At 47.3% G+C, this 21280-nt stretch overlaps 1 long non-coding RNA gene across 1 annotated transcript; it reads left to right on the top strand.

The window, feature by feature from the left end:
- Positions 1-579: 579 nt before the first annotated feature.
- Positions 580-2095, top strand: LOC143934935 (uncharacterized). Its single transcript, XR_013263439.1, has 3 exons — positions 580-679; positions 883-999; positions 2035-2095. It is a non-coding gene; the product is annotated as an uncharacterized LOC143934935 (long non-coding RNA).
- The last annotated feature ends 19185 nt before the right edge of the window (positions 2096-21280 follow it).

The following is a 21280-nucleotide window of genomic DNA, read 5'->3' on the forward strand; positions in this document are numbered from 1 at the left end:
GTAGGACATCAAGTGCACAGAACCCGCAGATCGGCTTCTTGCTGTGAATTATCATACGCACACCCCCTGCAGGCGGAAATCCGAAATCACTTATCACAGCTACCGCCCTGTAGCAGTAAAACTGTTATAGGGCGGACGGCAACTGGTTAAATATAGGCATTGCTCAGTATATGGTGGTGGTCTAATTTGATTTGTTTTCTACTATTGTTTGTAATAGTATTTTTTTTTATCACTTAAAGCGGTATGAAACCCAAAACCAAAAATGTTGAGGCTCGGTTCACACAGGGGCGACTTGTCCAGGCGAATTTGCCGCCTGACAAGTCGCTCCCCGTTCTGTACTACGGAACCGTTCTAATAGGAGCGACTCGAGTCGCTCCGACTTAGAAAAAAGGTTCCTGTACTACTTTTGCGGCGACTTCGGGCGACTTGCATTGACTTCTATACAGAAGTCGTTTTGCAAGTCGCCGCTGAGGTCGCGGCAGGTCGCGGCGCTGCAAGTCGTGCCGCGTACTGTGTGAACCGAGCCTTAATATAGCAACTGTGGTGTCTGCATTCGTTTTCTTATTTTAGGCTTTTTTTTCTCTCTGTTTTCACCTGGGGATCTGGACAGTAACACACCCCCTGTATTAGAGCGCACCCCACTCTGGATGAAGGAGCACAAGCTTTGAACAGCAGCATTGTAAGTCTGAGGGGGAGGGGGGTGTTAGATGTACTAGCAGATTTAGATACACTAACAAATTGAAGTCAAACTCCAGCTCACGGTGCAGTTATAGCAACAGTTCTTATTCTTTTAGAATAAAATGTTTTACATTAATAAATAAAAGCTGATAATTGTAAGCACCCCTGTGTTAAATGGTCTAAACACTCTGCTACATTTTTCAGGAGAGCCTGTTCTGTTGAAAAACAACAGCTTTACTGACTGGATCACCGGTTGAAAATAAAGGAAAGAAAGCAAAAAAGAAAACAAATGCAGTCACCACATCTAACAATTGGAAATTGGTGAGTATAGCCTCAAGTATTATAGAATAACAAATCAAAATAAAATACCATCATCCAAGTAAATGTTTGGAAAATTTGAGGGGGTGGAAGTGCAGGGACAGTTGCTGACCCATACAGATCCACACCTAGGAAGTTTGGTGGACTATCTCGGTACTGATACACAATCACAAATACATTTGTAATAAAAATAATTTTTTTGTTTGTTTTGTTTTTTTAACAAAAGTAAAAATAAAATAAAGAAAAAACATACAATCAGAGTTAAAAATGTATACACCACAATTAACTGTCTACTGACGGGCTGCCCCGTACAGCTTCTGTTGAAGTGTGGTATATATGGTTTCCTCTACCAGTTTCGTGGCAAAAAATGCTTCTTCAGGGGGAATGGTATATGATCAAATGATATTTAAACAAAGTATACTAAACAAGCAAAATTTAAACATAGAATTACATTCAATGTTGAAGCAGGAAGACCTGCTCACCCGTCTGGATGGAACCAATTGGTAAGCTGCAGTATAATAAATGGTGGCTTTTGAATTTCATAACATGTTAAAGTGGGGTGTACCTAAAAAAAAAAAACTAAAAGTCAGCAGCTACAAATACTGCAGCTGCTGAATTTTAATAATCGGACACTTACCTGTCCCAGGGTCCAGCGATGCGGGGGAACGAAGCCCCCCCCCCCCTCGTTCCCCGCTCCGCTCGCGGCGCCATCATTCGTACTGTGGGCACCTGGCTGTGCCTTCACAGCCGGGGACACACTGCGCATGCGTGAGCGGCGCAGGGCGCCGTGATACGCCGCACAGTCATCTGGGACACGTGACAGGTCCCAGATGACTGTGCGGCGCGAGGGGAAGTGATGTCACCAGCCCGGGCAATTATAGAAGGCAGACTATGAGGGATCCCCTAGCAACAGGTATTTAGAGGTGAGTAAAAGAAAAAAATGTTTCCAATTATATTTTATTTCTTTTTTTAAAGAATTTTAAGCACTTTTTTATTTTTTGGTGGCAACACCACTTTAATAATACTTTTCTTTTGTAGCACAGACCCCAAACTGGTCCAGGTTCTGTTCTCTAATGGGTGCATGGCAGCCACGCACACAGTAAGTCTCCAGTCTTTCTACACAGTAACCAGGCAGAAAAGTGTCTTTTTTTTAGGATTTGAGATTTCAGGAACTAGCGCGAACCTTGGTTGAGGACACTCTCTAATAAAAGTTAACTTCTGTACAGCAGACCTCTAGGGCAAGTTGATGTGGACATACAGCTCAGAGGGATCCCACACTGAAAGCAGCCCTGAGCCAGCAAATCTGGAACAATCTTTTCACAAAGCAGGACAAAAACAGCAACAGTGTCTCCAGGATCTCTCTCAGGCCTTTATTCACTGTGTTTCTTTATACATGGATGCATCCTTCCAGTGTCAGACCCTGCACCATGGGTCTCCCACCTGGATCCTCAGCAGGCTTTACTCCTAACTGCTCCTGCAGCTGTAGTAATTGGTCCCAACCAGTTCTTCCTGAGCTGAGATTGTGAAGAACCTCCTGCAGATTCCAACTGGATGGCCCAGAAGGACAGACAGCCCCCCAGGCTGGATCACTCTCCCGTAGGCAAATTACCTTGTTGCTTTAGGCTGTAGACCATTTATGCACACCTCAGCCCCCTGCTGATTGCCCTTTCAAGGGATTGGCTGAGACTGCATGAACAGTCAGCCCAGGGTTTGCCTCTCCCAACTCACTATATTCCAGAACTTACTGGAATGCAGGAGAAAGTAGGTGAGTCTGCAGCCAGCAGAACCTAGAACAACAGGCAACAATCACATCCTGCTCCACTGGCTACAGAGGATCCAAAAACAAACTTTACCTAAATTCAACAGCCACCTAACTAGCAGGGTGCTACACTTATCCTAGTTTTTTTTCAAATAAGTGACACAAATAAACAGTACAAGAATATAGAGTAACATTAATCTTCACAGTGATATTTCCAATCTTTTAAACTACATAGTGATTTATTTCTACAACTAGAAATTAGACTCACTCAAGGGACAGTTGTAGAAGAAAAGAGCAATCAGTCGGATTGAAGGAACGCAAGTCACATAATAAGCAATACACCTCAGCCGCTATCATGTAGCTTATAGGGAAAGGCTCTATTAAAGGATGAGTGATGTTCAATAAATATCCACGCCACCTGGTCCAGAGAGACCAGGTGGGCTTTGTCCCAGGTCGACAGGCTGGTGACAACGTCCGCAAAGTGGTCCACCTCATACACCGCCTACATCAATGGAAATTTCCTGGGTTCCTATTCTCTTTGGACCTCTACAAAGCCTTTGACTCACTGTCATAGGAATATTTGCGCTTTGTGCTGTCTCGCTGGGGGTTTGGAGAGGCCATCTTAGCCTGGATCCAGGCCCTATACTCTACTCCTTCTGGTACGGTGAAATATGCTGGATTCTTCTCTTCCCCCTTTTCTATTTTTTGGGGCATGAGGCAGGGATGCCCCTTGTCTCCAGCTCTCTTCATCTTGGCACTGGAACCTCTGGCGACGGCCCTCCGGGTTGACCGAATATCTCAAGAATTCCTTATGCATATACTTATGAGTATAAACTTAACCTCAGTGCAGATGACACCCTATTGACCTTGATCAATCCTCTCATCACACTCCTCAATCTGCAGCAGGTCCTTTCCCGATTCTCATCAATTTCAAGCTTGTGTATGAACCTCAACAAAACGGTCGCCCTTAACGTGACCTTGGCCCCTGACCTGGTCACTCGGCTGCAGTCCCACTTCCCCTTCCAGTGCAAGACTTCCCACATTGACTACCTCGGGATCCAGCTGACCCCCTCATACTCCGTATTTACCTCTAATCATTACCCATTGCTACACTCTATATCTTCCCTTATGCAGTCTTGGCAATTCCCACACTAAAGGGTAATTCGTATTAATTCCATGAAAATGACTATCTTGCCCAAACTTTATTATTACTTTCGCACTCTACTGGTGTGAGTTCCATCGCATTTTCTCTGGTTGTTCCAAAATAGAATCTTCTGATTTATCTGGGCCAATAAACGCCCCAGGATCTCCAGAGCGACCCTTTTGACACATAGGCTACAGGGGGGTCTGGGGGTTCCCAATATCGCCAAATACTACCTGGGTGCCCAATTATCCCTGCTTCACTCTACAATAGATACTCCGCTGTGGATTCTCTTGGAATTACCCAACTGTGCTCCCATCGCCATGGCATCCCTTCTTTGGCTACCCCATAACCTTCGTCCTTCAACTTTGAGCCCACTCATGCATCATAGCTTACAAGTCTGAGACTCTGTGGGGTACTCTGCTTGCCTCATGTCCCCTTTCTGCCCTTGCCCCCAATCTCTAATAATCCTCTCTTTCCCCCTGGTCTGGACCAACCACAGGCATTCTCTTGGTGGGTTGCTAATGGGTTCTCACATTCACGTTCGACATTTCCTAATCACCAGATCACTGCCATCATGGGCTTTGCTTCCGGAGACCCATGATGTATCAGAAGAGGAGCTCTTCTGCTACCTCCAACTTCAGCATTGGCTCACCTCGCTGAGCAGGACTGCTACATACCCGTTCCAGAAAACCTCGTTCAAGATTAATTGGCTTCTGGTCACGTTGTTTCACCTGCCCAAAAGAGGCCAAGTTTGCCTTATTACACTGTCTAATTCCAGGCCTGTTTTCTTATCAGCGGAAACTTGCCTCCTACCTATTTCTGTCAGCCAAAAGAACAATTGCCCAAGTCTGGAAAAGGCTATCTGTCCCCTTTCAGGGGGTGAAAGACCGCATGACCGCGTTGATGCTTAATGAACAGATGTCGAGTATCCGTGGCGACATTCACGCCAAGTTTCTCAAAATTTGGGAACCACGGCTGTCAAATGCCTTTCCTACCCTCCCCCCAGCTAGCTTGGGCCACCTGTGACGGATGGTCCAGATGTTCCAGAGCCCTTCCCTTTTCCTCATCTCCTGGTTCCTATCCTTCTGGCCTCCCTTTCTTTCCTAGACGCCCTTATCTCTTCTCTAGCTCCCTACTCGGTAGGTGAGCGACCTCCCTCCCTTTAGCTTCACCTTTCTGCTTAACTTTCTTCTGTTTTTTGCTCCTCTATCCTTGTTCTGGCTGTACGTTGCACCACCTTTTGGGTTTAGATTGGCCTAGGGGATGCTCCGTAGTTATGGGGAGCCTCTCTGGGACCCCTGGATCCTGATGGTATCATTCACACTTAAATTTACTACTGTTGTGTTAGCTCTAATTTTTTCTGTTTGTGTCGCTTTATGTTTTCCCTTCTTTTGAGCTAATACCTGTTCCAACTTCACTGCTAGCCTCTGCGTGGGCAGAACTTCTGCATATTAACAACTTGTTAAAACTGAATAAAAAACAATTAAAACAGAAAAGATGAGTGGTGTAAGCTATAACCATTTACAAAAAATGGTTAATCTCTGGTCTAAACAAACTATTTGTTTATATGACAGAGAGCAGTTTAGCTCTCTAAATACAGTCTATTAAAAATGTTGCTTTTGTTTACTAAACTGGGAGGGATAACGCTATAGAAATCAACTGAAGTCCTAAATCAGAGGCACTTAACTTCGATCTTCAAGGTCTACTAAGGACAACAGGACCTGTTAAGCAAACTCAAATAAAGCCTGGGCTTTTATCAGTGATGGGCAGAACTCCTTAGGGACATTGTGCCCATCAAAATGCATAGCTGTCCTGATTGCACTTGAACAGAAGTGACGTGTCTGAAGACCAGGATATGGTTAGGACACAGGTTATATGTATGAGGAGGTAAGGGGCAGAAGTGATTTTTTTGTTTTTTTCTGATGTAAAAAAGTTCTTACTTGCTACTGTTCTGTAGCTACTGAGACAACTCGGTATCTATGCAATATCACTGAATTTGTTGAAAATGTTCAAAACAAATGCTAAATGGAAAATTTTGTCTACATTTTAAACCCATAATCAATGATTAGTTGTTGCTCCACAGGATGTAGTCTAAGGCCGCGTACACAGGGGCGGATTGTCTGCCCAACTAAGTTCGGCAGACAATCCGACAGACAGTCCGTTCAAAATTTGAATCAACGGACTTGACCACACACGATGAGCAGACAGTCCGCTGAAAGCGTGCGTGATGACGTGTACAGCACGTACGACGGGACTAGAAAAACGACGTCCAATACACTGCAATGCAACCTTCGGCCGTGTAAATCCTTTCTGAGTATGCGCCATACTTAGTCCGTTCAACTTGCCTACACACGAGCGGACTGTCCGCTGAAACCAAGTTTGGACGGACAAAACCAAGTTTGAACGGACTGTCTTACGGAAATTCCGTAAGACTTTGTTCGTCAGATTGTCCGCTGAAAAAGTCCGCTGAAGCCCACACACGAGCGGATTGTCCGCTGAAACACGGTTCAGCGGACTAAGTTGGACAGACAATCCGCCCGTGTGTACGCGGCCTAAGCCAGATGTAGAAAGCCTGTAGGCTCCTTCCACACTTTTGCTATTTCAAAGTTGTGTGTTTTACTTTGCGACTTTGGATGGGCGCGACCTGGATGCAACTTTGGCCACTGACATTGGCTTTAACTAGTGCACAACTGTTGATTCACACAAAAGCATCAAACTAGTGTAGGAACCTTTTTAAAGTCACATAGATTTGAATGGTTTCCATTGAAATACATGGGCTAGGACTTGTCTTACAACTTTATTTGTCCAAACTTGCATGACAAGTCGCACAAGTGTGAATGGAGCCTTAACAATACTTATTTATTACTGAACTGGGTTTACCTAGCATTTCCTTTAAACCCTTCAGGTCCATCCTATAGAAGATGTAATGTATATATATATTTATGGCTGGAGCCCTATGGCCGATATGTATCTGAACAAAACAAGCTTATCATGAGACACCTTATATGAAATGGACCTGAAAGTGTGCCTTGGTCTAATGGACGGTATACCAAAATAAGGGGGCATACCCAGTAATTAGAATAAATGTGATTGAAGAGAAATGTTTTAGATAAATGCCCTAAAAAGGGGATGGGAGGGAGGGTATTGCGCACCGGAAACCGACAACTACCCCAGGCGAACGGGCTGGTTAAATACCCCCCCGGGCTCCTCCCATAAATTCAGGCCACCATACTGGCCTTCTTAGTTATGGCTGGAGCCCTATGGCCGATATGTATCTGAACAAAACAAGCTTATCATGAGACACCTTATATGAAATGGACCTGAAAGTGTGCCTTGGTCTAATGGACGGTATACCAAAATAAGGGGGCAAAACAGTCAGGTAGGGATAAGAGTTTTATTGTTTCCTGGTTAATCTTTATTGAGCCAGTTGAGTGAATGCTCGTGACATCTCTACCTGTGGGTTAGGGATGTACCGAGTGAAGCAGGCCGACTTCCACCTGCCCAACCTTTTGATGACGTGGTCCGGGACCCCATGCCGGGATGCGGATGAAGCTGCTCCGATGCGGAAGGAGTGGCCGGAATACTCACTGGGATTGAGGAGCAAGTTGCGGAGGAGAATCCTGACATGCTTAATGAATTGGTGGTTAGTTAGTGGTTTGACCGGGAAGGGCAAAAGAGGGCTAGAGTCCGGGAGCTCGGGTAGCCGAGAGAGAAGCTGTGTAAGCACCGCGACCGGGCACCAGGCATTGTTAGTCTTGAAGAGGTGGATGTCTACGCCGGTGCCTGTCTGCTGGGTCTTGGTTACCGGGAGGTGGAGGATGAAATGGTCCTGGTGACGGAGCAGATGACGTCTGCGGAGGACTGGGCTGTGTGGGCTGTTGTGAGTGAACTCCCCGGGCCGAAGGAAGCCATAGAAGGCTAGGTAAATGGCTGCCTGTATGACCAGACTGGGGAGAGAACCGAAGGGGTAGCTGTTGAGTATGGTGGACATGTCCCTGAAAATGGAACTGGTGATGGGGAGCCGTTTGACTTTCACTGGCGGCTGTTGTTTTTGGATGCCGCGTAGTATGGCTCGGACAGCGTGGGACGAAAAAACAGAGGGATTGGTAGGATCCTGGATTGAGAGGAAGTGCTGAACGCCAGCTAAATATAAGCGGATGGTGTTAAAAGACAAGGCCAGTTGGTTGTGGCAGTACGAGATGAAGGCTAGTGTGTGTCTAGCATCTGTGGGGGTGCCTACTGTGGAGGCCACCAGAAATGTGTTGAAGGCCTTCCAGGCTACCTGGTAGGCTTTCAGCGTATTGTCCGATAAAGAACGGTTGATGAGCTGCGTGGCTCCTAGTAGATGCGGCTCTAGTCCAGGGTCAACTGCGACCAATGCGGGATAGGAGCTGATGTGGTATCTGCACTGGGAACCTGTAGAAAGAAGGACCGGAAATTAAAACGGGACAGGGCGTCAGCTGCGAGGTTATATTTCCCTGGGATAAACATGCAGACAACGTTAAATTGGTGCTGTAGCGACAGCTGCACCAGCCTGCGTAGGAAGGACATCACGGAGGGAGATTTAGACCTGCCTTTATTGACAATTTCGGCTGTGGCCTGATTGTCGGTGGTGAAGCCTACCGTTTGACCAGACCAGGTAGGGCCCCAGAGCTGGGCGGCTGCAACCATGGGGTAGAGCTCGAAGAGTGAAGAGGATTGACTAAACCCCGGGATCCTAAGAATTTGAGAAGGCCAGGGTCCGGCGAACCGATGGTGGCCAAAAATTGCTGCAAACCCTGTAGAGGCCGCGGCATCTGTGACTACCTGTGGTGAGAGAGGTGAGATGCATGGGATGAAGAGAGAGATGCCATTCCAGTTGGACAGGAACTCGTCCCACATTGCCAGGTCTGCTAAAGCTGCGGTGTCTAGGCAGAGGATTTGATCCGGGTCTTGAGCCTGAGACAGGTAGACCAACAGACGTGATACAAAGGAACGGCCTTGTGGAATAATGCGCATGGCATAGTTGAGCATGCCCAACAGCGACTGCAGCTGTCTCCTTGTACATCCCCTGGTCCGAGTGAATTCGTGGAGTGCCGCCTTGATGCGGGTTAGTTTGTCAAGGGGCAGGCTGGCTTTCATGGAGCTGGTGTCTAAATTGACTCCAAGGAAGGTGATTGAACGTGCGGGTCCTTCCACCTTATGTTCAGCGATGGGAACATTGAGGTTCCCAAAGACGGTCCTTAACTTGTCGAGATCCCTCGGAGGTGTGCCTGGCCGTTCTATCAACAAGAAGTAGTCTAGGTAGTGGATAATTTGCTGACAGCCGACCTTGTGTAAGAGAATCCACTCAAGGGACTGAGCGAACATGTCGAACAGCCACGGGCTGCTTTTGGAGCCGAACGTCAACTTCGTAGCGAAGTAATATTGATCCTTCCACTTAATCCCGTGCCAGCACCAGAGGGACGGGTGGATAGTCAACAGTTTGAAGGCGTCGGATATGTCCGCTTTGGCCAGCCACGCACCTGTGCCTACTTTAAGGATGGCCTGAATTGCCATGTCCACGGAGGAGTACTTTAAGGAGAACTCCTCAGAAGGGATCAAGGAGTTTAAGCTGGGAATGTGAGAAGAATGAGGCGCAGACAGGTCATACACTAAACGTTTTTTATTGGAAAACTTGCCCTTGACAAGCCCAATAGGGCTAACTCTCCACATATTGAAGGGGGGCTGAGTGAAGGGGCCTATGACGAAGCCTCGATCCACCTCGTTCTGCAGCAGCAGGTCGATGGCCTGTTCGTCAGAGGCTGCTGAGCGGAGGTTTCTGCACTCGTGGGTTTGGTGGGGTAGGGAGATGAGGCCGGTGTGGAAACCTGAGGTGAAGCCACCGATGAGGAAGGTGGCTAGTGAAGGAGTGGGGTGCGTGTTGAGATAGAAGCCCAGGCAAAGCACATCTATACGGCTTAGTCAAGAGCCTTTGTGCGCTTTGACCTCGCACAAATTTCTGGGGTGTGCCCTGTGGCATATAACGCAGATGTGCAGTAGACGGCACTGGCTGTAATTGCAAGAACCATAGTTAAAGTTATTGCAGATGGCCGCACCCCCAACGGTTCGGACCGTGCGTCCAAATTTGTCCACCTGGTTCTTAGGTGCCGAGCCTGATGGGCCTAGGGCTGCGGCAGAGGTGGAGGGGAACTCTACTGGGCGACTAGCCGGTATGTTGGCGCACCAGGGAGCGGTATGGGTGGAGGACTGGCAGATGGCACACGGGGTGAACGAAGGCCGGCAAAATGCCGGCAGAATAGTTCCGTATCCATAAGGCTCCAGTCTGTGGGTGACTGGAACTGTGCCAGTTTGGCGGCTGCTTTTGCTGAGAAGGAACGATGGTAATCGTAGAAAGCAAAGCCACCATATTTGTATCCCAGGTCCACCACCGTGTGGAGATACAAATCTAGTTCTACCCTCCTGGCAGGAGAGGCTGAGCAAACGACATCTCTCAGCGTTCCAAAGGCTAGGGTAAACTCGGGGATGGATAGTTTACGGTTCAGCCTGGGGTCCTTAGCTTTGAGGACTACGGATACATCCCCCCAGGTGTAAGCCTTATTCTCTGCCAGGTCATGTACTGAAATGAGCAAGGAGGCAAGGTTAACATCCTTGCCGTCCAAGATGTCCTTCCTAATGCTGGCCGGCACCAGATGTGCTGGACAGACCACGGGACATGTGCCTTCGGTACCTGTTGGTAGTGGAGACGGGACTGCGTCCGGAACCGGGGTGGCTGTGGCTGGGAGTGTTTCTAAGAGGGTCACTCTGGTTTGAACATCCGTGACCGAGCTGGATAGAGACGACACCATGGCATGTAGTTGGCCTATGGCCGTTGAGATGGACTGCAGAGTAGCCTGAGGCGGGGTACTAGGCCCGGCGGTAGCTGGGGGGGTAGAGAGGAGCCTAAACAGCTCTGCTTTCCTGGCTGTGGCTGGGAAGGGGATGCCCCTGCGTCTGAGCTCTGCTGTCAGCCTAGGGATAGTCCAGCCCCTGAAAGACTGTATGCTGTCGCTCACTGAAGGCGGGCGAGGTGACAGGGGGGCAGTGAGGTCTTTGCTGCCGAGCTGGGACATGGCTCCTGATGGATCGTGTCCTAGGAGTGATGTCCTATCTCTTTGGGGAAGATAGATGGACGACCGGAACCTATAAAGGATGACAAAGTCAAGACTGTTTCTCTATTTTCCAAGTGAACCCACCTGTTGCTGGGTACTAAGGCGGAAGCGAACGCGTATACACATATATATTGACGTGTGCCTTAGCGTACATACATATGTGTATCGGTCCGTCTCGCTGTCGCCTTTTCCACTCCTAGCCCTCTTGTTTTTTTTTTGTTTTTTTTACCTGGGAGATAACGTCCAAGCTGGTGCAGGGTGGACCTGCTAAAGTTAGACTGACCTGGAGAGAGAAACAACAGATGATATTTGTTGAAGGAGCCTAACAAGAAGGAAACTGACAAGCGACGTAAGCGGCTGGCTAACACAACTGAAGTGCACCGGTGAGTAGATATTTCTTCGCCACAATTTCTAAGTCATCGCGCCGTTATTTCCCTCATACTTTCTGTTTTCCTTTTGGGGTTTCCTTCTTTTTTTCTTTTTTTTTTTTTTTTGGCCGAACGCCAGGCAACCTGTGGAAAAAACGAATGAAATGTGGCTGTTCCCTCTGGGGCACGCCGAACCGTATCGATGCATCATAGATGCTACTGGATTCGGGTCGGGGCGCTATAAGTGATCGTGAGATGAAGTATGGTTGCCGTGACAGAGGCACCACTGGTCGTGTCGCTAGTACGACTGACAACAGCACGGACTCTGGAGCACGTACTGAAATGTGGGAAATAACCTGGGGCGAACCGGAACGAATCGGTGCATGCGATCGTGCGACTGGATTCGAACCGGAGCGCGGAATGTGACAATGAAATGAACTAAAGGACTATTGTCATGACAGAGGCCTGGGACGGCCGGCCACGGACTGAGGCTGGAACCGACCCGGATTTCTGGAGCATGCACTGAAATGAGGCCGAAAACCTACAAACCTGGGACCGTCCGGACGAGTCGATGCAAGTGAATGCGATCGGACTCGAACCGGGCGTACTAGATGAGGATGAAATGTTTCCCATGGTAGAGCTACGACTCGGAGAGGATGCGACTCGCGACCGTCAACGAACGGGCTCTAGCGCATGTACCGAAATGAGGCCAACGCAAACTGGGACACGTCGATCGAAACCTGTGCGTTTTGACAAAGCGACTGGTATTGATTCGAACGTGATAGGTGACGTGAAATGACTCCCATGACAGGGCCCGGGTTGGAATGGTAACGAACGGGCTCTGGAGCATGTACTGAAATGAGGCCAAGATCCTTGGGATACGTTGGTCGAACCTGTGCGTTTTTATTTGAAAAGACGACTGGTATCGATTCGAACGTAGTAGGTGACGTGAAATGACCCCCCCCCCATGACAGAGACCCGGACGGTTGGAACGAGCGGGCTCTGGAGCATGTACCGAAATGAGGCCGAGTACCTAGGGGCACACCGGGACGAATCGGCGCATTTAGTTTATGCAACTGGATTCGAATCGGAGCGTAGTAAGTGACAGGTGAAATGAAGAAATGGCCTACGTGAGCCAGCTTGTGGCAGAGGCACGAGTCGTTGTGCCGTAAGATACGACTGGCAACGATATGACTGCGGCACACGACAAACAAGATTTTGACAACCAGCTACTAACATAGTATTACAAGCAATATCTACCGAACGACGCCCGTGAAATGAAGGGCGTATGCGGACATGTGCGTTTTGAGTGATAACAACCCGGTATCATCACGAACGATATGACATTTTTTGGGTTTTACGACCCTCAAACAAATATGGAAAGGAAGGTCAATCGAGACCCCTACCTGTGGCAGTCGAGCCAGCGAGATTGTACAAAACCGGATGGAACACGAGCACTGCGAGACTTCCTAGAAGGGAGACGTTTGTCCGAATGGTAATCAATGGTGATCAACACGCGCTGTCGGCCTAGTGACGTGGTATTGCGCACCGGAAACCGACAACTACCCCAGGCGAACGGGCTGGTTAAATACCCCCCCGGGCTCTTCCCATAAATTCAGGCCACCATACTGGCCTTCTTACATATATATATATATATATATATATTATATATATATATATATATTATATATATATATATGATTTGACATTTCTGCATAGGGGGTGCCCATGCGCAGTGGGTCGCTTCCGCTGCGATTACACACAGCAGAAGCGATCTGAGGATGCACGGTACCCAATGTCCTCCGGCACCCACTGATCCCTAGGCAGAGAGGCAGAACAGCGATCTACCTAACAGTCTGTCAACACACAATTCCCATCGGAAAATCTGATCGTGTGCACGAGGCTAAACTGTAGCCTTACTGCGAACGAGTGTACCAAGATGGCGGCGACAGAAACTCACTTCCCTTTCCACATTAGACAGGTTGCTGATTCTGATGGAACACCAGAGTAACTGGTAAGTCAGAGGCAAATTAATAGAAACATATTAGTACTGTGTGCCACCGGCCCAATCAATCAATCGATTGTAAATAAATAAGTCCAACATGACCTGACTGCCAGAAAAAAATTATTAAGGAACAAAACATATAATTTATATATAAATGTACCAGTTGGTTCCTCAAAAGTGGTTATTCCGTTCCAAGCCTCATTTTCGGTGCGGGTCAGGGGACGGATGTGACATTTGCATCGCTCCACTAGCCTTAACGTGTTTCTCATGAACTATGGGTCATCGGGAAGCGTTGAGGCTAGTGGAGCAATGGAGACATCACATCCGACCCCTGACCCACACCGAAAATGAGGCTTGGAACACACGCCGGCTTCCAAGCACGGTGCGGCGTATGCGAACTGTACGTCTAATTGCTGGATAGACTTAGTGCCGATCTAACAACACCCTATCATGTGAGTGTACACATCTGTTCATGTTTTAACCACTTAATAACCGCCCTATAGCCGAATGACGGCTTCAGGGCGGTTTCTTAACTGTGGGAGGCCGTCATATGACGGCCTCCCAGAATTCCGCTGTCGCGCGCCCCCTGGGGCGCGCACTCGAGAGCATCCGTGACCGCCGGGTCCACAGGACCCGGCGCATCACGGTAAACGGCCGCTCATAGCGGCCGTTTACCACGTGATCGCTCCGTCGAATGACGGAGTGATCACTTGTAAACAAACCGGCGTCATGTTATGGCGCCGGTTCCTCCCTCCCCCTCTCTGTACCGATCGGAACAGCGGAGGGGGAAGAGATCGGTGTCAGCAGCGATGTGGGCTGCATCTGCAGTGCCCACATCGCTGCTCACCGAAAATTAACCCCTCAATTCCCTGCAAACACTCTGCAATACCCTGCCATTACTCTGCAATACCCTGCATTACTCTGCAATACCCTGCATTACTCTGCATTACTCTGAAATACTCTGAAATACTCTGCATTACTCTGCATTACTCTGCAATACCCTGCATTACTCTGCAATACTCTGCAATACTCTGCATTACTCTGCAATACCCTGCATTACGCTGCAATACTCTGCATTACGCTGCAATACTCTGCATTACGCTGCAATACTCTGCATTACGCTGCAATACCCTGCAATACTCTGCAATACCCTGCATTACGCTGCAATACTCTGCAACACCCTGCAATGCTCTGCAACACTCTGCAATGCTCTGCAACACCCGCCAATACCGTGCAACACTCTGCAATGCTCTGCAACACTCTGCAATGCTCTGCAACACCCACCAATACCCTGCAACACTCTGCAATGCTCTGCAACACCCGCCAATACCGTGCAACACTCTGCAATGCTCTGCAACACTCTGCAATGCTCTGCAACACCCACCAATACCCTGCAACACTCTGCAATGCTCTGCAACACCTGCCAATACCGTGCAACACTCTGCAACACCCTCCAATATCCTGCAATGCTCTGCAACGCAATACTCTGCAACGCCATACTCTGAGATACCCAGCCATACCCAGCCATAGTCGGTGATACCCTGCAATACCCAGCCATAGACACCCCCCCCCCCTCCCGCCGCCCTCCGGTACTTCTACCGACTCGCCAATACGATCAAATCCAGAATCTTTTTTTTTTTCAGGCTTCCCAGCTTAGAGATGAGATGCGGGGTCTTATTGACCCCATATCTCACTGTAAAGAGGACCTGTCATGCCATATACCTATTACAAGGGATGTTTACATTCCTTGTAATAGGAATAAAAGTGATCAAAAAAATTATTTTTGGGGAAAAAAATGTCAAACTAAAATAAATAAAGTAAAATGAACAATAACATTTTTTTTTTTATAGCGCCCCTGTCCCCATGTGCTCGCATGCAGAAGCGAACGCATACGTAAGTCCCGCCCACATATGAAAATGGTGTTCAAACCACACATGTGAGGTATCGCTGCGAACGTTAGAGCAAGAGCAATAATTCTAGTCCTAGAACTCCTCTGCAACTCAAAACATATAACCAGTAAAAAAAAAATTTAATCGTCGCCTATGGGGATTTTTAAGTAGCGACGTTTGGCGCCATTCCACGAGCCTGTGCAATTTTGAAGAGTGACATGTTAGGTATCGATTTACTCGGTGTAACTTCATCTTTCACATTATGCAAAAATTGGGCTAACTTTACTGTGTTTTTTTTTTTTTTTAAGCACAAAACATTTTTTTTTTTTCCAAAAAAAGCATTCGAAAAATTGCTGCGCAAATACCGTGCGAGATAGAAAGTTGCAACGACCATCATTGTATTCTCCAGGGTGTTTGCTAAAAAAAACGTATATAATGTTTTGGGATCCGATGTAATTTTCTAGCAAATAAATGATGATTTTTACATGTAGGAGAGAAATGTCAGAATTGTCCTGGGTGCTCCAGAACGCCTGATGGCGCTCCCTGCATGTTGGGCCTCTGTATGTGGCCACACTATGTAAAAGTCTCACACATGTGGTATCGCCGTACTCGGGAGTAATAGCAGAATGTGTTTTGGGGTGTAATTTGTGGTATGCATATGCTGTGTGAGAAATAACCTGATAATATGACAATTTTTTGAAAAAAAAATAAAAAAAAGTAAAAAAAATCTTGATTTTGCAAAGAATTGTGGGAAAAAATGACAACTTCAAAAAACTCATCATGCCTTTTACTAAATACCTTTGAATGTCTTCTTTCCAAAAAGGGGTCATTTGGGGGGTATTTGTACTTTTCTGGCATGTTAGGGTCTCAAGAATTGAAATAGGCCGTCAGTACTTCAGGTGTGATCAATTTTCAGATATTGGCACCATAGCTTGTGGACTCTATAACTTTCACAAAGACCAAATAATATCCACCAATTTGTACTTATTTTTACCAAAGATATGTAGTAGTATAAATTTTGGCCAAAATTTATGAAGAAAAAATTACTAATCTGCTAAATTTTATAACAGAAACGAAGAAAAATTCATTTTTTTACAGAATTTTCTGTATTTTTTCTTTTATAGCACAAAAAATAAAAAACCCAGCGGTGATTAAATACCACCAAAAGAAAGCTCTATTTGTGTGAAAAAAAGGACAAAAATTTCATATAGGTCCAGTGTTGCATGACTGAGTAATTGTCATTCAAAATGTGAGAGCACCGAAAGCTGAAAATTGGTCTGGTTATTAAGGGTGTTTAAGTGCCCAGTGGTCAAGTGGTTAAAGTGGTAGTATGGTCAATTTTTTAACTTTTACCTACAGGAAAGCCTATAATAAGGCTTACCTGTAGGTAAAAATAATATCTCCTAAACCTGTACGGTTTAGGAGATATTCCCCTCGGTATGCGCCGCTGACTGCAGCGGCGCATGCGCACAAGGGGGTTTCTCTCCGTGAAAATCCGGCAGCGCTCGTGCGGCCGGACTGAAATCTCCCGCGCGCATGCGCGGGAGTGACGATATCGCGGCTCCGGCCACTCACAGCGCCGGAGCCGCGATACCCGGAAGAGACGCCGAGGGAGCATGTCGGCTCCCTCGGCGTGGATCGGGCCAGATGTCGGGGCCTCGTTCTAAGGTAAGTATTTCATAATGAGCTAGTATGCGGTGCATACTAGCTCATTATGCATTTTGCTTTGCAGGTTTAAAAAAAAAAAAAAAAAAAATTGCGGGTTTACTACCGCTTTAAGCAAAATAAATAATGTTTTTTGGAATATTGTGCAATGATGGCTCCTGCATATCAGATATTTATATTTTGGTTCATAATGAAGAAGCAATGAAAATAATTTTGCTGTTAGAGGTCCCCACAACTTGGGAAAATGTTATCAAGGGGTCATGGCACTAGGAAGGTTGAGAACCAGTGCTGTAAGGCCTCATATATACCCAGTGTCATGCTATTATCTTCCACTAAAGCTGCTGACATCCTGCTGTGTCCTGCCAGCACTGGGAAGAAGGGGGCGGTAATATAAAGGCAATCTATAGAGTCTGTAACAGGGCAGAACTCAAATCAATTTTCCTTCTGAAAGACAAAATGGATGCATCTGTTCAATATTTAACATGTCGTATTGTTTTTTTCTCCTATAGACACAGAGAACTCAAAACAAATACAATACCATCAGCTGCATAAGCATCACAATAGTGCTGAAAAATCAAGGGAACTGGAAGAATATGGTGCTAAACTGTCTACATAATTTTGCAGTCCAATATTTAATTTATCACAATCTACAAATGGTCAAAGCAGAAGAAAAACGAAGCTTCAAAATAAAAGGACACAAGGAAACAAGCACCCACTTGTGACAAAGTCAATGTAAATAAAAAGACATCTAAAAATACACTAGTTACTGTACACTACAGTATATGATAAAGGGTGGACAATAAACACTATTTTTAACTCCTTTCTAAAGGAGTTCCTAAAATCTACCGACCCTGACCTTTTACTCTTTGACCTTTAACCCCGACACTGCCCCTACTTCTAACCCTGACCTAAATCAAACCTTGATCTAGCTATTTTTTCTTTCTTTTTTCTTTTTTTTTAGGCTAGGTTCAGCTCTGTGAACTGCAATTTTTCACGAGCACGGCGGCCCGTTTGTCTCAATGGGCTGCCATGCCTCCTGAAACGCAGGGAAAAGGTCGCTGCGGCATTTCAGAGATCGCGGCCCGCACAGGAAGAGCAGGTGCAGTGCGGTTCCCACTACAGGAGCGATTTCCAGTGTGTGCAGGAAGTCATTAGGATTAATGGCACCCACACACATCTCCTGCGTTTCACTGTGCGGGTGGTTGTGGCTGCAGGAACAGGTGTGGACCCGCAGCGGGAACCACCTGCACAAGTGTAAACCCAGGCTTACACACACTTTTGTTTATTTACATTTTTCTCCTCTAGTTACAATACTATGGGGCTGATTTACTAAGATGAATGCGCTGCGCCGTTTCATACCTCCATTTGTGCGCCAGGTAAATTTTCAAGTGAGCGTATGAACTGACGCATGCATAAGCGCAACACATAATATGCAGGCGCAATTCATAGTAGCAAGCGCCGTATCATTAACAGTGCATTCACACAGGGGCAACACGACTTCCAGCATCACTTTGGGAGACAACTTGGACACGACTTGAGTGTGAATCACAGCGCGACTTACAACACGACTTTAAGTCACCCCAGGCCAGGCAAATTTAATAAAAAAAATAAAAACGGCATAAGTTCCCCTCCAAGAGCATACCAGGCCGTTCAGGTCTGGTATGGATATTGAGGGGGACCCCCACGGCATTTTTTTTTGGCGTGGTGTTTCCCTTAAAATCCATGCCAGACCTGAAGGGCCTGGTATGGATTTTGAGGGGGGCCCCCACGCCATTTATTTATTTTTAGCGCGGGGCCCCCCCTCAAAATCCATACCAGGCCCCTCAGGTCTGGCATGGATTTTAAGGGGGAACCCCACACCAAAAAATAAATGGCGTGGGGGTCCCCCTCAAAATCCATACCAGACCCTTATCCGAGCATGCAACCTGACAGGCCGCAGTAAAAGAGGGGGGACGACAGAGCACCCCCCCTCCTGAACCATACCAGGACACATGCCTGCCTTCAACATTGGGAGGGTGCTTTGGGGTAGCGGCCCCCCCCCAAAGCACCTTGTCCCCATGTTGATGAGGACAAGGGCCTCATCCCCACAACCCTGGCCGGTGGTTGGCGGGGGTCTGCGGGCGGGGGGGCTTATCGGAATCTGGAAGCCCCCTTTAACAAGGTGACCCCCAGATCCCGGCCTCCCCCCTGTGTGAAATGGTAAGGGGGTACAAAAGTACCCCTACCATTTCACCAAAATAGTGACAAAAGTGTTAAAAATGACAGGAGACGGTCTTTGACAAGTCCTTTATTAAAGTCTTCTTTCATCTTCTTTCTTCTGGTCTTCTTCCTTCTTCCTTTCTTCATCCTTCGGTTTCTTCAACTTCTACCTCCATCTTCTTCTTCCTCCGATCCGCTTCTTCTTGTTCCGGTGTTCTCGTCCGGCATCTTCCTCCACGGCGTCTCTTCTTCGTTCTCGGGGCGCTCCGTGCAATGGGAGGCCCCCGATGTGGGACGCTTCTCTTCTTCTGACAGTTCTTATATAACGGAGGGCGGGGCCGCCCGGTGACCCCACCCCCTCCATGTGTCAGAGGGGGACGGAGGATCAGGGTAAGGTCCTTCCTATGGAGGATTAGTGTAACACCCGTTGCATGTTTTGTGTCACCTCTTTATGTGTGTGCACTTTTTTGGGCACCGGGTGGAGTTTTTGGGTGTGGTTCACATGACACAGGCTTTAAAAAAAAAAAGGTGCTGTATGAAAGGCTGTGAAAGGTGCTGTATAAAAGGGGGTGAAAGGTGCTGTATGAAATGTGGTGATAGGTGCTGTATGAAAGGTGGTGGTGAACCCAGGAATTGCAGGTTATGCTCCTAGTCTCAAGCAGTGCCAGATGGAGGGAGGCTGAGGGGAGCCCAGGGAGAGCATGCTAAACAGCCAACTCTAGTGCTGGCAGAGGCTTTACAATGGCACTGGAATAAACAGCCATTGTACCTGAAACTAAACTGGATAATAACTAAATAGAAATGATAAATACAGCTGGTTGTGAATTAAAAAGGTGTGACATAGCACTTTTATATGTGAGCTTAAACCATTATGGGACAACTATCATTGTTCCAAAGAGGTAGAAAGGCAAGCAAAGAAAAAACAAAATACAAAGGCTCAGCGGGAGTGATTGCCCCATCCACATCGAATGTACGGATGGGGGAATGGAGTATTTTTATTTTTTTTACAGGGGAAGTCCCGCTTGATTGCAAGCTGACACTTTTTGTGGGGGAGGGGATAGTGGGTACCTGGTTCCTGGCTCCTTCCTCCACAGTCTTCTGGGACACAACAAAGCCTGCAGGTCCTCTTTAAAGCAAAGTATCACCCAAAAATGGAATTTCCGTTTTTCCAGCTCCTCTCCCCCTCCGGTGTCACATTTGGCAGATACCCGTCTAATCCAGGTATTTTGCTCCCACTTCCGGGCATAGATACCCGAGCCACCCATGGGTATCTACGCCACTTCCGGCACCTCCCCCCCCCCCGCTGTCTTCTGGGAGACACACGTGTCCCAAAAGACAGCAGGGACCAGTGGGATAGCGCAGCGCGAGTCGCATATGCACAGTAGGGAACCAGGAAGTGCAGCCGCAAGGCTTCACTTTCTGATTCCCTTATCGAAGATGGCGGTGGCAACACCCAACAGCCGAGGGATATATCAGCTTCGGGGGCCAACATCGCGGGTGCCCTGGACAGGTAAGTGTCCTTATTTTAAAAGTCAACAGCTGTACTATTTGTAGCTGCTGACTTAAAAAATAAATAAACGGCGGACCTCCGCTTTAAGCCATCAGATGGCTGGTGTCATAACTGATCACATGGGCAGCACCATGACAACTGCAGATCAAACAAGATGGCCAAGATGCAGTCTCCTTGGCTGTAAAGCATAGGAGGGTTTAGTTCCGCTTTAAATGACGCTACAGCAGTTGTTTGGGTGAATAATTATTTCCAATGCCCAGAACTTCATGTATTTTGTGTGCTAGGACAATGGAACTGTCATAAGAATTAGAACAGGCAGGTTTTTTTTTTAAGGCACAAGAGACTTTCTATGACTCTTTTGCATTGAAGCTTCTAATCTGCCTACCCGCCCTGCACACATGCAGCCCAGTGTACAATTTCAACAATGCCAAGATGAGTGAAATCCTGTGCATGCAAGGGAGCGATATCATCTCACTATCATCTCAGCTCGGCCAATGAAAACAGCAGAAGATTGGTACCCAGAAGGAGACCAGGCGAAGATTTCAGCAGCTGGGGAACTCCGGGACACGGCAGCGCTGGAGTGAAGGGGAGTATAGTTACAATAAGCACTAACAT

This window comes from Lithobates pipiens, unplaced genomic scaffold, assembly GCF_037356315.1.
Source record: "Lithobates pipiens isolate NorthernLeopardFrog02 unplaced genomic scaffold, aLitPip1_a1.2 Scaffold_28, whole genome shotgun sequence".
NCBI lineage: Eukaryota > Metazoa > Chordata > Amphibia > Anura > Ranidae > Lithobates > Lithobates pipiens.